This window comes from Rana temporaria, chromosome 2 (genome assembly GCF_905171775.1).
Source record: "Rana temporaria chromosome 2, aRanTem1.1, whole genome shotgun sequence".
Taxonomy (NCBI): Eukaryota; Metazoa; Chordata; class Amphibia; order Anura; family Ranidae; genus Rana; species Rana temporaria.
Genome location: NC_053490.1, coordinates 360,931,834 through 360,945,706, shown reverse-complemented (window position 1 = coordinate 360,945,706; position 13,873 = coordinate 360,931,834). Strand labels below are relative to the sequence as shown.

Here is a 13,873-nt window from a genome sequence, read left to right as displayed (position 1 = left end):
TGCAAGCTCTGGCCAGTGATCCATCCTCAAGACCCAGTAAGCCAGAGGATTTTTCGTGGGGAAGGTGTCCAAGTAGGATCTTGCCGCTAGGTATTCCCGGACCATGTAAACCAGACGCTGGCGATGGTTGCTGGAACCGGTCAGACGTCCACCTTCTCCACCGCTCCTTCTCTGACTCACCGAAGCCTCAGCAAGACGTTGTCCAGGGCCAGGTTTTGGTAATCCCCCCGGTTCTGGGAACGCATTGCACAGACCCTTCTGCAAGGCCTCCCGCAGTAGTTTCATCTTCTGCTCCCTCTGCGATGGCAACATAAGATCCGTTACCTTACTCTTGTAACGTGGATCAAGGAGAGTTGCCAGCCAGTAATGATCCCTCTCCTTGATAGCACGTACACAAGGATCCTTTACGCAGGCTTTGCAGGATCAGGGAGGCCATGCAGCGTAGGTTTGCAGAGGCATTCGGGGCACAGTCCTCTGGGTCACTGAGGACGACAGGATCCTCAGCCACCTCATCCCAGACACGTAAAAGTGTCCCTTGAAGACTGCTGCTGATCTCCTCCTCCTCCTCCTCCTTCCTCCTTCCTCCTTCCTCCTTCCTCCTTCCTCCTTCCTCCTCCTCCTTCCTCCTCCTCCTCCTCCTCCTCCTCCTCCTTCCTCCTTCCTCCTTCCTCCTTCCTCCTTCCTCCCTCCTCCCTCCTCCCTCCTCCTTCCTCCTTCCTCCTTCCTCCTTCCTCCTCCTCCTTCCTCCTCCTCCCTCCTCCTCTTCCTCCTCCCTCCTCCCTCCTCCCTCCTCCCTCCTCCTTCCTCCTCCTCCTCCTCCTCCTCCTTCCTCCTCCTCCTCCTCCTCCTCCTCCTCCTCCTCCCTCCTCCCTCCTTCCTCCTTCTCCTTCCTCCTCCTCCTCCTCCTCCTCCTCCTTCCTCCTCCTCCTCCTCCTCCTCCTCCTCCTCCTTCCTCCTCCTTCCTCCTCCTCCTCCTCCTTCCTCCTCCTCCTCCTCCTCCTCCTCCTTCCTCCTTCCTCCTTCCTCCTCCTCCTCCTCCGTTCCAGGTGGGCAAGCAGGAACAGTGTCTGGATAAAGGGGGCCTTGAGAGGTAAGGAAGTCCTCTTCCTCCCTCTGTTCTGCCTCAAGGGCCCTGTCCATTATTCCACGTAGGGTGTGCTACAACATGTGAATAAGCGGGACAGTCTCACTGATGCATGCACTGTCACTGCTCACCATCCTCGTGGCCTCCTCAAATGGTGACAGGACAGTGCATGCATCCCTGATCAAGGCCCACTGGCGTGGTGAAAAAAACCCAAGCTCCCCTGAGACAGTTCTGCTGCCATATTGGCACAGGTACTCATTGATGGCCCTCTGCTGTGTGTGCAGCCGCTGCAGCATGGCCAACGTAGAGTTCCATCTGGTGGGCATGTCACAGATTAGGCGGTTCTTGGGCAGGTTGTATTCCCTCTGGAGGTCTGTCAGCCGAGCAGTGGCATTATATGACCTCCGGAAATGCACACAGACTTTCCTGGCCTGCCTCAGGACATCCTGTAAGCCAGGGTACCTGCCCAAGAACCGCTGCACCACAAAATTGAGAACATGCGCAAAACAGTTCACATGGGTGAGTTTTCCACGTTGCAGGGCAGAGAGGAGGTTGGTGCCATTATCGCTCACCACCATTCCAGGCTTCAGCTGGCGTGGCGTCAACCACCTCTGAGCCTGCCCCTGCAGAGCTGAAAGAACCTCTTCCCCAGTGTGGCTCCTGTCTCCCAAGCACACCAGCTCTAGCACCGCATGGCATCTCTTGGCCTGCATTCCTGCGTAGCCCGTCGTACGCCTACGGAGCACGGCTGGTTCTGAGCCAACATCACCACAGGAAGAGGCCACAGAGGAAGAAGAAGAGGAGGGGGTGGAGGAGAGAGGTGTGTCACAAGCAGTAGTAGTGTTTTGGAGGCGTGGTGGAGGCGGAACAACCTCCAAAACTACTGTACCTTGCCCTGCGTCCTTCCCAGCTGCCAGCAGAGTCACCCAATGGGCCGTAAAAGACAGGTAACGTCCCTGTCCATGCCTGCTGGACCATGAGTCAGCGGTAAGATGCACCTTACCACTGACCGCCCTGTCCAGCGAGGCATGGACATTGCCTTCCACATGCCGGTAGAGAGCTGGAATCGCCTTCCGTGAGAAAAAGTGGCGTTTGGGTACTTGCCACTGAGGTACTGCACATTCCACAAACTCACGGAAGGGGGCAGAATCTACCAACTGAAAAGGTAGCAGTTGAAGTGCTAGCAATTTTGCTAAGCTAGCATTTACCGCTGGGCATGTGGATGGCTGGGAGCGTACTTCTTTCGGCGCTGCAGCAGCTGGGGCAGGGAAATTTGTCTGGTAATATCAGTAGATTGCCCGCATGTACTACCACTACTACGTTGTGACACACCTATTTCTACACCTTCGGTGCAGGCTGCAGAGAGGACTGGGGGTCTAGTGGGGTTGGAGGTCACAGAAGGGCAAGGGGAGGACCGCTTTGGTGTGGGTCTTTCTAGTATGCCTGCCAACGAGCTGCATGGCAGGTCGACATATGTCTGGACAAGCATGTGGTGCCCAAGCGGGTGATGTTTTGGCCACGCGAGATACGCTTGAGACATATGTTGCAAACAGCAAAGGTACGATCTGATGGACATGTTTCAAAAAAGGCCCACACCAAAGAACTTTTGCTGTACCGTTGAGACACAGCAGCGCCACGTAATGCAGTTGGTGTGCTGCCCTTAAGCTGACCCCTGGAGGGCATCCTGCCTCTTTGGAGATGTGCCTGTGCCTCGTCCTCCTCTTCCTCCTCCTCCTCTCTCCTATCAGGCACCCAGGTAGAGTCAATGACCTCATCATCCCCTCCCTCCTCATCATCACTGGCGACAACCTGGCAGTATGCTCCAGCTGGGGGAACATCACTCCCAGATTGTTGTCCCTCTCGGCCACCCCCTCTCCCTGGGCTCACATCAATGCCTTCCTCTATCAGTGTTCCGTCATCAGAGTCTTCAAAATGCTGCGCATCTTCAGCTAGCATGTACCCAACACTGTGTTGAAACAGTTCGGGGGACTCCTCAGGAGGACACGGTGGGACTAGGGAAGGATTGTGTGATGCCATTGTGCAGAGGGTAGAGGACGCCTTGGCAGCTGCTTTGCCAGACAAACTATGATCAGTCTGTGTGAGAGAGGATGAGGAGGATGAGGACGGCTTGGTCATCCACTCAACTAATTTCTCAGCATGTTGAGGCTCAACATGGCCAGCTCCCGAAAAGAAGGATGAGCGGCCATGGCCACGTGCTGAAGAGGATGCACCACATCCATCACCAGCGTTACCTCTAGATGCAGAGCCTGCTTGCCCTCGTGACTCTCTGCCTCTCTTTGTCCTTCCAGCCATAGTTATGCGTTCAGGTGTTATGTAACAAAATAGTCGCAGTCACACCAACTGCGTTCAGATGGTATTAAACAGCAACCACACAGTAAGAGCGACTTGGCTCAAGTGTTATGTAACAAAATAGTCGCAGTCACACCAACTGCGTTCAGATGGTATTAAACAGCAACCACACAGTAAGAGCGACTTGGCTCAAGTGTTATGTAACAAAATAGTCGCAGTCACACCAACTGCGTTCAGATGGTATTAAATAGCAACCACACAGTAAGAGCGACTTGGCTCAAGTGTTATGTAACAAAATAGTCGCAGTCACACCAATTGCGTTCAGATGGTATTAAACAGCAACCACACAGTAAGAGCGACTTGGCTCAAGTGTTATGTAACAAAATAGTCGCAGTCACACCAACTTTGTTCAGATGGTATTAAACAGCAACCACACAGTAAGAGCGACTTGGCTCAAGTGTTATGTAACAAAATAGTCGCAGTCACACCAACTGCGTTCAGATGGTATTAAACAGCAACCACACAGTAAGAGCGACTTGGCTCAAGTGTTATGTAACAAAATAGTCGCAGTCACACCAACTGCGTTCAGATGGTATTAAATAGCAACCACACAGTAAGAGCGACTTGGCTCAAGTGTTATGTAACAAAATAGTCGCAGTCACACCAACTGCGTTCAGATGGTATTAAATAGCAACCACACAGTAAGAGCGACTTGGCTCAAGTGTTATGTAACAAAATAGTCACAGTCACACCAACTTTGTTCAGATGGTATTAAACAGCAACCACACAGTAAGAGCGACTTGGCTCAAGTGTTATGTAACAAAATAGTCGCAGTCACACCAACTGCGTTCAGATGGTATTAAACAGCAACCACACAGTAAGAGCGACTTGGCTCAAGTGTTAAGTAACAAAATAGTCGCAGTCACACCAACTTTGTTCAGATGGTATTAAACAGCAACCACACAGTAAGAGTGACTTGGCTCAAGTGTTATGTAACAAAATAGTCGCAGTCACACCAACTGTGTTCAGATGGTATTAAATAGCAACCACACAGTAAGAGCACTTGGCTCAAGTGTTATGTAACAAAATAGTCGCAGTCACACCAACTGCGTTCAGATGGTATTAAACAGCAACCACACAGTAAGAGCGACTGCGGTCAAATGCGATTTAACAGCACACACGCAGTGACACCAACTGCGTTTAGTTGCTATTAAATAGCACACACGCAGTAATAGCGACTGCGGTCAAATGCGATTTAACAGCACACACGCAGTGACACCGACTGCGTTTAGTTGCTATTAAACAGCACACACGCAGTAATAGCGACTGCGGTCAAATGCGATTTAACAGCACACACGCAGTGACACCAAATGCGTTTAGTTGCTATTAAACAGCACACACGCAGTAAGAATGTCTGCGTTTCTGTGCAATTCAATAGCCCAGTTGCATTAACCGCGACTGCGCTTCTGTGCAAATAAATTGCACACGTGCAGTAACAGGTAATGCGTCTGTGTGTGCAATTAAACTAGCACACGTTCAATAACACAGAATAATATTTTCAAGCTAATCCCTAATGCAGGCAATACAACACGTTAGAGCACTGCATGTAGAACAATCTCCTGCCTGACAGATACTAATAGATCAACTAGATGAGCTATACAGTTTATAAATATATTGACAACGCCTAAGGATGTGAATATATTCTCTACAAACTGTAGTTTTAACTATACTGACTACACTTCCTACTCTATCTATCTATCTGGTAGAAAAGACACTGTGGGCCATATTCTTATATATCTAAGGCGGCGGAACGTATGTACTTTACGTTACTCCGCCGCAAGTTTAAGTGGCAAGTGCCTGATTCACAAACCACTTACCTGTAAACTTCCGGCGGCGTCGCGTAAAGTCCACCCGCGCAAGCCATCCTAATTCAAATGATCCTGGCAGGGGGCGTGGATCATTTAAATTAGGCGCGCTCCCGCGCCGATCGTAATGCGCATGCTCCGTTGGGTAAATTACCCGACATGCATTGCGCTAAATGACGTCTCACGGACGTCATTTGTTTTGACTGTAACGTAAATGGCGTCCATCGCCATTCACGGACGACTTACGCAAACTACGTTAAATTTTGAAATTTCGACGCGGGATCGACGGCCATACTTAACATTGAGTACGCCACCTAGGGGCCATCTTTATCTTTACGCCGCGTATCGCTTACGGAAACGACATTAAAACACTATGGCGGGCAAGCGTACGTTAGAGAATCGGCGTGACTAGTCATTTGCATATTCTACGCTGACCGCCACCTAGCGGTCAGCGTAAATATTGCAGCCTAAGATACAACGGCGCAAGCCGTCGTATCTTAGGCATGTTTAAGTGTGTCTCAGTTTGAGAATACACTTAAACATAGAAAACGGACTTACGTAGGCGTATCTGCTGATACGCCTACGTAACTTGTTTAAGAATATGGCCCTGTGTCTCTATCTCTCTATCTATCTCTGTCTGACTGATCTGCTCTCTGTAACAAGCTGGAACACACTACACAAGGCAGCCGTGCAGGCTGCCTTTTATAGTGTGGGGCGTGTACTAATCCCCCTGAGCCATAATTGGCCAAAGCCACCCTGGCTTTGGCCAATTATGGCTCTTCGTTTTTTGAGCGCTGTGATTGGCCAAGCATGCGGGACATACAGCATGCTTGGCCAATCATCAGCGCTCAACGCCGCAGTGAATTATGGGACGTTTTGCGTCATTCGAATTTGGCGCGAACGACCCGTTTCGTTCGAATCGAACACGGAGCTCATCCCTAGCTCCCACTAATGATTCAATCTGAGAAGGTTCTATAGTCTCTTTTCCTACTGCCTTTGCTGCCTTAGCTGACAAATGGGAGGGGGAGGTACTAGGGGTAGTAATTTTTTTTTTTTTTGCTTTACTTGGAGCCATCTGGATCTATATCTTCTTATGAGGGTAGCTCCCCAAATCTTTCACCTCCACCCCTTTCTATAGATATAACTATAACTTGGCTTCTCTCCGTTTTCTAACCTCCACGTGTATTCCAGCTGTTTACCAAAAAAAAAGGAAAAAATTTGTCGGACCTACTATTTGATGCGATTTCGCGGCTGAGATTTTGCCGCGATTTTGGTCGCGATTTAAGAGACATCTGTGCAGGGTTCAATGTAAATCGCGGCCCGAAATCGCAAAAAGTAGTACAGGAACTACTTTTTGACAGTGCCATTGCCGACAATTGCCGCCGATTTGAGATGCGATTTGACATGTGAAATCGCATCTCAAATCGTACCAAATCGTACCCAGTGTGAACCTGGGCTTAGACAGTCATTTTAGAGGCGGTATGCAGGCAGGCAGGCAGTTGAAGGAGCCGGGAATGTAAGGATCGAAGAATCCTACAAACCAAAGTCTAGCTGTCAGCCTGTAATCCAGAAGCATACCACGGAGATTTTCTGAAGCAGTGAATTACGGTAGGTGCATCAAAACAGTGGCAGCGGCAGATCCAAACTTCCCCCCTCCTGCTCCTCAGCAGCAGACAGCAGGAGCAGCGCTCCAGTGAACAGCGGCAGCAAACGGCAGCAATCAATAGCAGTAAATAGACCCCGGCAATAGATGGACAGCAGCAGTGGACAGCGGCAGGTAGGTAATGGGGATAGATACATAGCAGTGATAAACAGCAGCAGTAGGCAGAGATGAGCGGCGGCAAAACAGGTAGCAGCGGTAGCCAAATGGCAGCAGACAGAGGCACTATGCAGCAGCAGTAGGTAACAGCCAATAGAGAGATAGTGGCAGTAATATACTTATATTTAATATACTTATCCCAGAGCCTCTGCGACCTGCTCAAGGGGGGAGAGGAAGGGCCGGACGACGCTTCTGGGTCTGGGTATCTCGATTACTTCAGAGCTGGTATCCCACATGTGCTGTAGGCTATAAGAAGCCCGCTGAAAGCCTCTCACAGAGGAGGGGAAATCCCTTGGCACAGCAGAGCTAGTGTCTGGTATCTCACACACGTGTAGAAATCTGGGGAGCCCAAGGATCGATAGTTCAGCTGTCAGCTCGCCACCCAGAAACCCACAGCGGGGATTTTCAAAAAGTCGTTTCGGGAGCCTGGAGCACAGGGACCGAGCGAGCCTTCACCTCCGCTCCCCTGTCGGCTAACCCGTCCAGTCAGCCGACCAATCCGCTGAATGCGCGTTCAGAAGCCGCGGCAGTTTAAACTTCTTCTGCCGCTCCGCAACAATGATGAATACCGATGACAGCAACAGTAGCAGCGGTAGCAAAAACAATATCGCTATAGCGGTGGTAGCTAACTTGTCCCCGAGACCTCCGCAACTTGCACGGGAGGGAGGAGGGGGAATCGCCGAAAATCACTTTAGGCAGATGTCTCACTGGCGTGTCTTGGCACTCGCACTTGCGGGATAACAGGATCAAACGGAAAGTCCGCCCATCACACAGCACGTCCTCACGCCTCACGCTCACATCCTACCCCAATCACTTTAAGTTTTGATAAGAAACTTGACCTTTACGGTCCAATTCCTGGAACATCACGGATGGATCATAAATTCAGAGAAATCGTCCCTAAAACCATTTCAAAGTCTGGAAAACTTAGACCTTCACATGGACACAGTCCAGGCAAGAATGTTCTTGCCTCTAAGAAGGTAGCACAAAAAATTAAAACCACAGAGGTGATCAAATACCACCAAAGAAAGCTATTTGTGGGGGGAAAAAAAAGGACATCGATTTTTTTGGGTACAGTGTCGCACAAATGCACAATTGTCAGTTAAAGTAACGCAGTGCCGTATATCACAAAAAAAAACAGCCTGGTCAGGTAGGGGGTAAACCTTCCAGGGCTGAAGTGGTTAAACAAAAAATGTAAGCGCCCGTCTCATTTGCTTATGTGCAAATGAGAACGCATATGTAGGTTCTGCATGCATATATAAACTGTGATCGCGCCACACATATGAGCTATCACCGCAAATATCCAAATGAGAACCATAACCTGGTAACCTGTAAATGCTTTTAAATTATCACCTATGGACATTTTTTGGTACCATAGTTTGTTGCCGTACCACAGGCATGTGCAATTTTAAAATGTGACATGTTTTGTATCCATTTACTCAGCATAACATCATCTTTTATATTTTACCAAAAAATTGAAAATTTATATCAAATACTTACCGTAATTTTCCTTTCCTGATGGACTCCATGGCAGCCTACGTGTGGGTTAATCCCGCCCCCTCATACCTCATAGGACCCTTCTCCCATAAATCTTTGCTCTGGGCCAGAGGCCGTGTTCCGTAATTTAGCCTACTCCAGCCACTGGGAGGGAACTCCTGCTGCCATGGAGTCCATCAGGAAAGGAAAATTACGGTAAGTATTTGATATAAATTTTCCATTTTCCTGACAGACTCCATGGCAGCCTACGTGTGGGAAATAACTAGCCATCCACACCCGGGTGGGCAGAGTGCTGGACAAAAGAAAAAAGGTTTAATTGACACCATCAACAGACAAGATATGTAAACCAAAATTAACGAGGCTGGCTCTACGCAGTAGTGTGCCTTCAACGTGTTTCTTGAAGACCATGAGGCCGCCTTCCAAATAACTTCTGGAGTCACGTGACGCGAGGCCGCCCATGATTAAGATACACTTCTAGTTGAGTGAGCAGTCACCGTTTCTGGAGGTACCAAGCCTTTGGCTTTGAAGGCCCACTAAATGGCCTGAACAATCCATGCTGCGATATATATCTGGAAGAGGCAAGCATTCCCTTATTCTTCCCATAAAAAAGAACAAACAGGTGGTCGGTCTGACGGAAAGAAGCTGTAGCTTCAAGATACTGACGCCAAGCTTTTCCAATATCTAAGGGATGAACACTGGAATCCTCTGTAGATCTGAACGTTGGAAAGGCAGTCTGATTGTCATGAAACACAGATGCCACTTTGGGTTTTTAAATCAACATAGGAATTATAAAGGTTAAAAATGTCTCCTTGCAGCCCAGAGAGCTGATTTCAGAGACCCTCTTGGCCGATGTTATAGCCACCAAGAAGGCAACTTTTAGAGAGAGTCATTTGATAGAGGAGGACTGATCTTCATGTTCGAACTCTCTACCTGAGAAAAAATCCAGGACAAGGGGAAGATCTCAATTAGAGAATCTTGTCTTTTTCTGAGGTCTGAGCTTTATTGCTCATCTAAACAACTACTGAGTAAGACTGACAATGAGATCCAAGCCTGATTGTAGGAAGCCCAGGATATCATGTATCTTTGGGTTATTGCAAGAACCTGCAGTGGAAGTGGTGTAGTCTGCAAACTTTTTCCAAATCCTCTGGAAGACCCTGTTGGTGCCTGCTCTAGTGGCATTTAATAATGTGGAGATGGCTCTACTTGGACAGCCTATGGCCTCCAACCTTCCCCTCTCAAGAGCCAGATCATCAGATGTAGATGGACCGGGCATGGATGTAGAATTGCCCCTTGTGATAGGAGATCTGGTCTGAAGGGTAGAGGAACTGGGTCCCGGAAGCCGAGTTGCATCAGCAGCGGAAACCATAGCCTGTTTGGCCAGTACAGGACTATTGCCACTATCTCTGCTTCTTCTATCCTGAGCCTCGACAGAAACCGGAGAATGACAGGAACCGGGGGAAAGGCATAGGCCCTGTGGAACCGCCAATGGTCTGTCATAGCATATAGCGAAAGCCTGGGGATACCGAGACCTCGTGTAGTATCTCTCTAGTCTGAAGTTGCAGAAGAAGGCGAACAAGTCTACTTTCGGAATGACCCCCAGGGACAGGACCCACCTGAAGACTTCGGAGGGAAGTCCACTCGTTGTCCAGAGAAATTCTCAACAGAAAATCTGCCTGAACGTTCTGGACTCCAGGGAGGTAGACAGCTGTCAGGTTTTTCTGGGCCCAGATCATGATAGGCTGTACTTCCTTCGACAGGGAGAGACTGAGTACCCCCCTGTCTCTTGATGTATGCGACTGCCGTCGTGTTGTCCAGTCTTAAGAGGACTGAGGCTCCTGCTGTTAAGTGGTGAAAGGCCTACAGAGCGCAGAACGCTGCCCGGAGTTCCAGAACATTGGAAACTATCCTGTGAGGGAAAATTCCATATGCCTTGGGCTACTTCTGTCAGCCCCTGTTGCTGGCATCTGTAGTGATGGTGACCCAAGACACAGGTGCGATCAAGTGACAATTGAGGAGGTTCCTCTGTTGCAGCCACGAAAGAAGGCTCTCCCGCATGGATGAGATTATATGGATAGAGTGATCCCGAAGCCCTGGGTTCCACCGCTGAAGGAAACCCTTCTGGAAGGGCCATATTTTCCACTGAGCCCACTTTACCATGGGTGTTGCCACCATGGTGCCGATGATCTTTAGGCATTGAGAGGCTCGGAGATGAGAGGACGACATTGCAAGCCAAACTCTGTCCCGGATCACTGGGATTTTTCCAGGGGTAACGATATGATGCTCTTGATAGCGTTGACGTGTTCCCTGAGGAATACCAGGGACTGAGGAGGATCCAGATGGCTCTTTTCCAGATTCAAAAGCCAAGCAAACTCGAGTAGAGTGGAGATGACCTGGGAGCTGTGGATTAGCATCTGCTCCCTGTCCCGAGATAACAAAAGCAGGTCATCTAGATAGTGATACAGATGGATACCTCTGGTCCTGATCAGAGCCACGACAGCCAACAAGAGAGTTTTAAAAACACACAAGGCAAGGTCGTAAGCCCGAAGGGGAGACAGATGAACTGCAGATGGATTTGATCAACAGCAAAGCAAAGGTATTTCTGGAATTCTGAGGATATCAGAACATGAACATGGAGCGTTCTTCAGGTCTATAGACACAAGCCAATCGCCTGCTTAGATTGCTTGACTGATCATGAGTAGTATCTCCATCTTGAACTTCTTCTCGATAAAATAATTCAAGTGGGTTAGGTCTATAACTGGCCTCCAGAAGCCATTTTTCTTCAACACCATGAAGAGGGGCGAGTAGACCCATTGAAACCTTTCGTCGGCTGTAACTGGAAATGCAGCGCCCTGAGCCACAAGAGAATCTGCATAGGACAGGAGAATTCGCTTTTCTCTTCCGAGAGAGACAAGGATGCCGACTCACTCTGTCTGGGCAGGCGCAAAATATCATAAAGACTTAAGGGATTCTTGTCCACCGGAAGATGCCCCTTTTGAAAACTTCTGGCCTGAAGGCTATATTTCCTTCCAGGTCTTCGTGAACTCATGGCCAGGCCTATAGTAGCAAGCATCCCTTGCTCAATCTGAACATTGCCTGGGCTGTGTTCTCTTCTGGTTTAGCAGACAGCGATCCTGGGGAAGGAACCCCCGACTTGCCCCCTTTGGCACAGGTGATGGCACTGTCCAATTTGTTCCCAAAGAGGGACGAATCTTCAAAGGGAATCCTGCACCATACCTGCTTGAAGGCAGGGTCAGCTACCCATGGGCGCAGCCACAATGTACGTTTAGCCGTGACAGATGACAGCATGATCCGAGCCACCAGGTGAATTATGTTTATGGAAGCCTCACCCAAAAAAGCCAGCGCCAACCTTAGCCCATGAATAGATGAGCTCCTGGCCAGTTCTTTTGAGATGCTTCTCAGAGAAGCATCTATGTCGTCCGCCCAGACTTCCATCGCTTTAGAAAGAGCTGTGAGAGCTAGAGCTGGTTTGCATCTCATACCCGCCCTGAGGCGATTCAGTTCGCATGTGCTGCGATATATAAGTTTTTCATTCATTCAATGTAGATCCGCTTGAGGTCGGTCTCAATTTTCCTCTCCAGGCCATCCCTAAAGGAAAAAGTATCCTCCAATGGGAGTGTGACGTGCCTCGACACCCTCATTGGGGCTGCATCAATGAGAGGAGCTGACTCCAGGTGTTTTACATCCTTGCTGTTAAATGGGTAAAATTTTTGACACCTTTGTTAACAGGCAATACTTCCTTTCAACACCACCACATTCATCGGTAATTATTGCGCCAAGTTCATCCAAAAAGGAGAAATTAGGGCGTTTTTTTTTTTTTTTGAGGCGTTTAAAATATTTCCTCTGTTTGGAGGGTGCCCCCACTGGCTCTTCTCATCTCAAAGCTTCTTTGACAGCTTTGACCAGTTGTGGTACTGGGGCAAATTCAAAACCTGCACCAGGGTCATCTACCTCCACCCCACTGTCTGAGGCTTCAATTGAGGAATGGCTCGGCTGTGAAGGGCCTGGGGCCTCGAGATCATCCCTAATAGGGACTAACATAGTGTTGCCAGCAGGGTTGTGGGTATGACCAGAATCCACTTTACTCAGGGATTCATGGATCACCTTTCTGACCAGTGCTTCCACTTGTTGGTCTCCACCCTCTCTTTTGCGACTTTAGAAAAGCATCACTCGCAGAGCGATTTACCTTCAGGAACCTGGGCCTCCCATACCCAGCAGGCTTTCCTCACAGAGCGGCTGGAGTGGTGGTGAGAGTGTCGCCCATAGGTGGTTTTAAACTCCTCTCTGAGGTACCTAGATCTAAAAGGGAGATCTATGATGTCTGGAGCTTGAAGAGAAGTGACGACGTGGAGACCTAGGACGGTATTTGACATGCTTTGGTGTTCAGACCTAGAAGTGCTGTGTGAAAAAGAAAGGGTTAATAGCTCCTGAATGAGTGAACCCAAGCATCACAGGCAGAAAGGAACTAAATCCTATCTGCAGCGCAAGGGTTGGCCACAAGAGGGAGGTGACATATCCATGGCAAGGCAGTTTGAAACTGAAATGAACCATTAAAGCCTTATGAGAAACAGGAGTGACAACAGGCATGAGAAAGCACAATTCAAACATAGCCAGCACCTAGGGAGCCTGCAGCAAACAATTTACCTTGTAAACCAGAGACCAGTGCATAGGGAAACCGCTGCATAAGCATGCAAGTCATCTCAAGGAATAGCTGCTTTGACAGCTATTTAAATATGCCACTGATAATGATGTCACCTCCCCACAGCGCACCTGCGCTGGAAAAAAAGTCGCGACCCGGTGGCGACCAATCGCATGCGCAATTGCCGTCACCATTTTGGCGAAACTGCTTTTGCACGAACCAAGCATGGAATCTTTGTTCGTGGCTTGCAGATGCGCAGACAGGTCCTGGCGACTTCCTGAAGCAGCGAGCTGGAACGCAGCTGCGCTCCAGCCGCCATGGCCACTCACTGGAGTTTGATAGAAAATAAGGAGACAAACAAAACACAGAGAAACGGCTGCCATATAAAACGAATATCTTTGTACATTACCACCACCATGGCACGATCCGGACCAGAACCTGGGACTGGGGAGCTGTTCGCTCGACCCACTGCACGATCAGGCGTTTACAAAGCCTCCCGCTAATAGCTGGGACGTTTGGCCATATTGCTGCTTGTCTGCCAATGGCCAGGTTAGTAAGCTCTTCATGGCATCGCATCATATCGCCCATGTCCACCTGCTAATAGCTAGGATTGCTGGACTGCAGAGAGGATCACCGCTAACCAC

At 49.2% G+C, this 13,873-nt stretch overlaps 1 protein-coding gene across 1 annotated transcript in view; it reads left to right on the top strand.

Moving 5' to 3' along the window:
• AHCYL1 (adenosylhomocysteinase like 1) overlaps nt 1-13,873 on the top strand; it is an 810,468-nt gene that overhangs the window by 476,498 nt on the left and 320,097 nt on the right. The gene's annotated exons all lie outside the window — the stretch shown is intronic.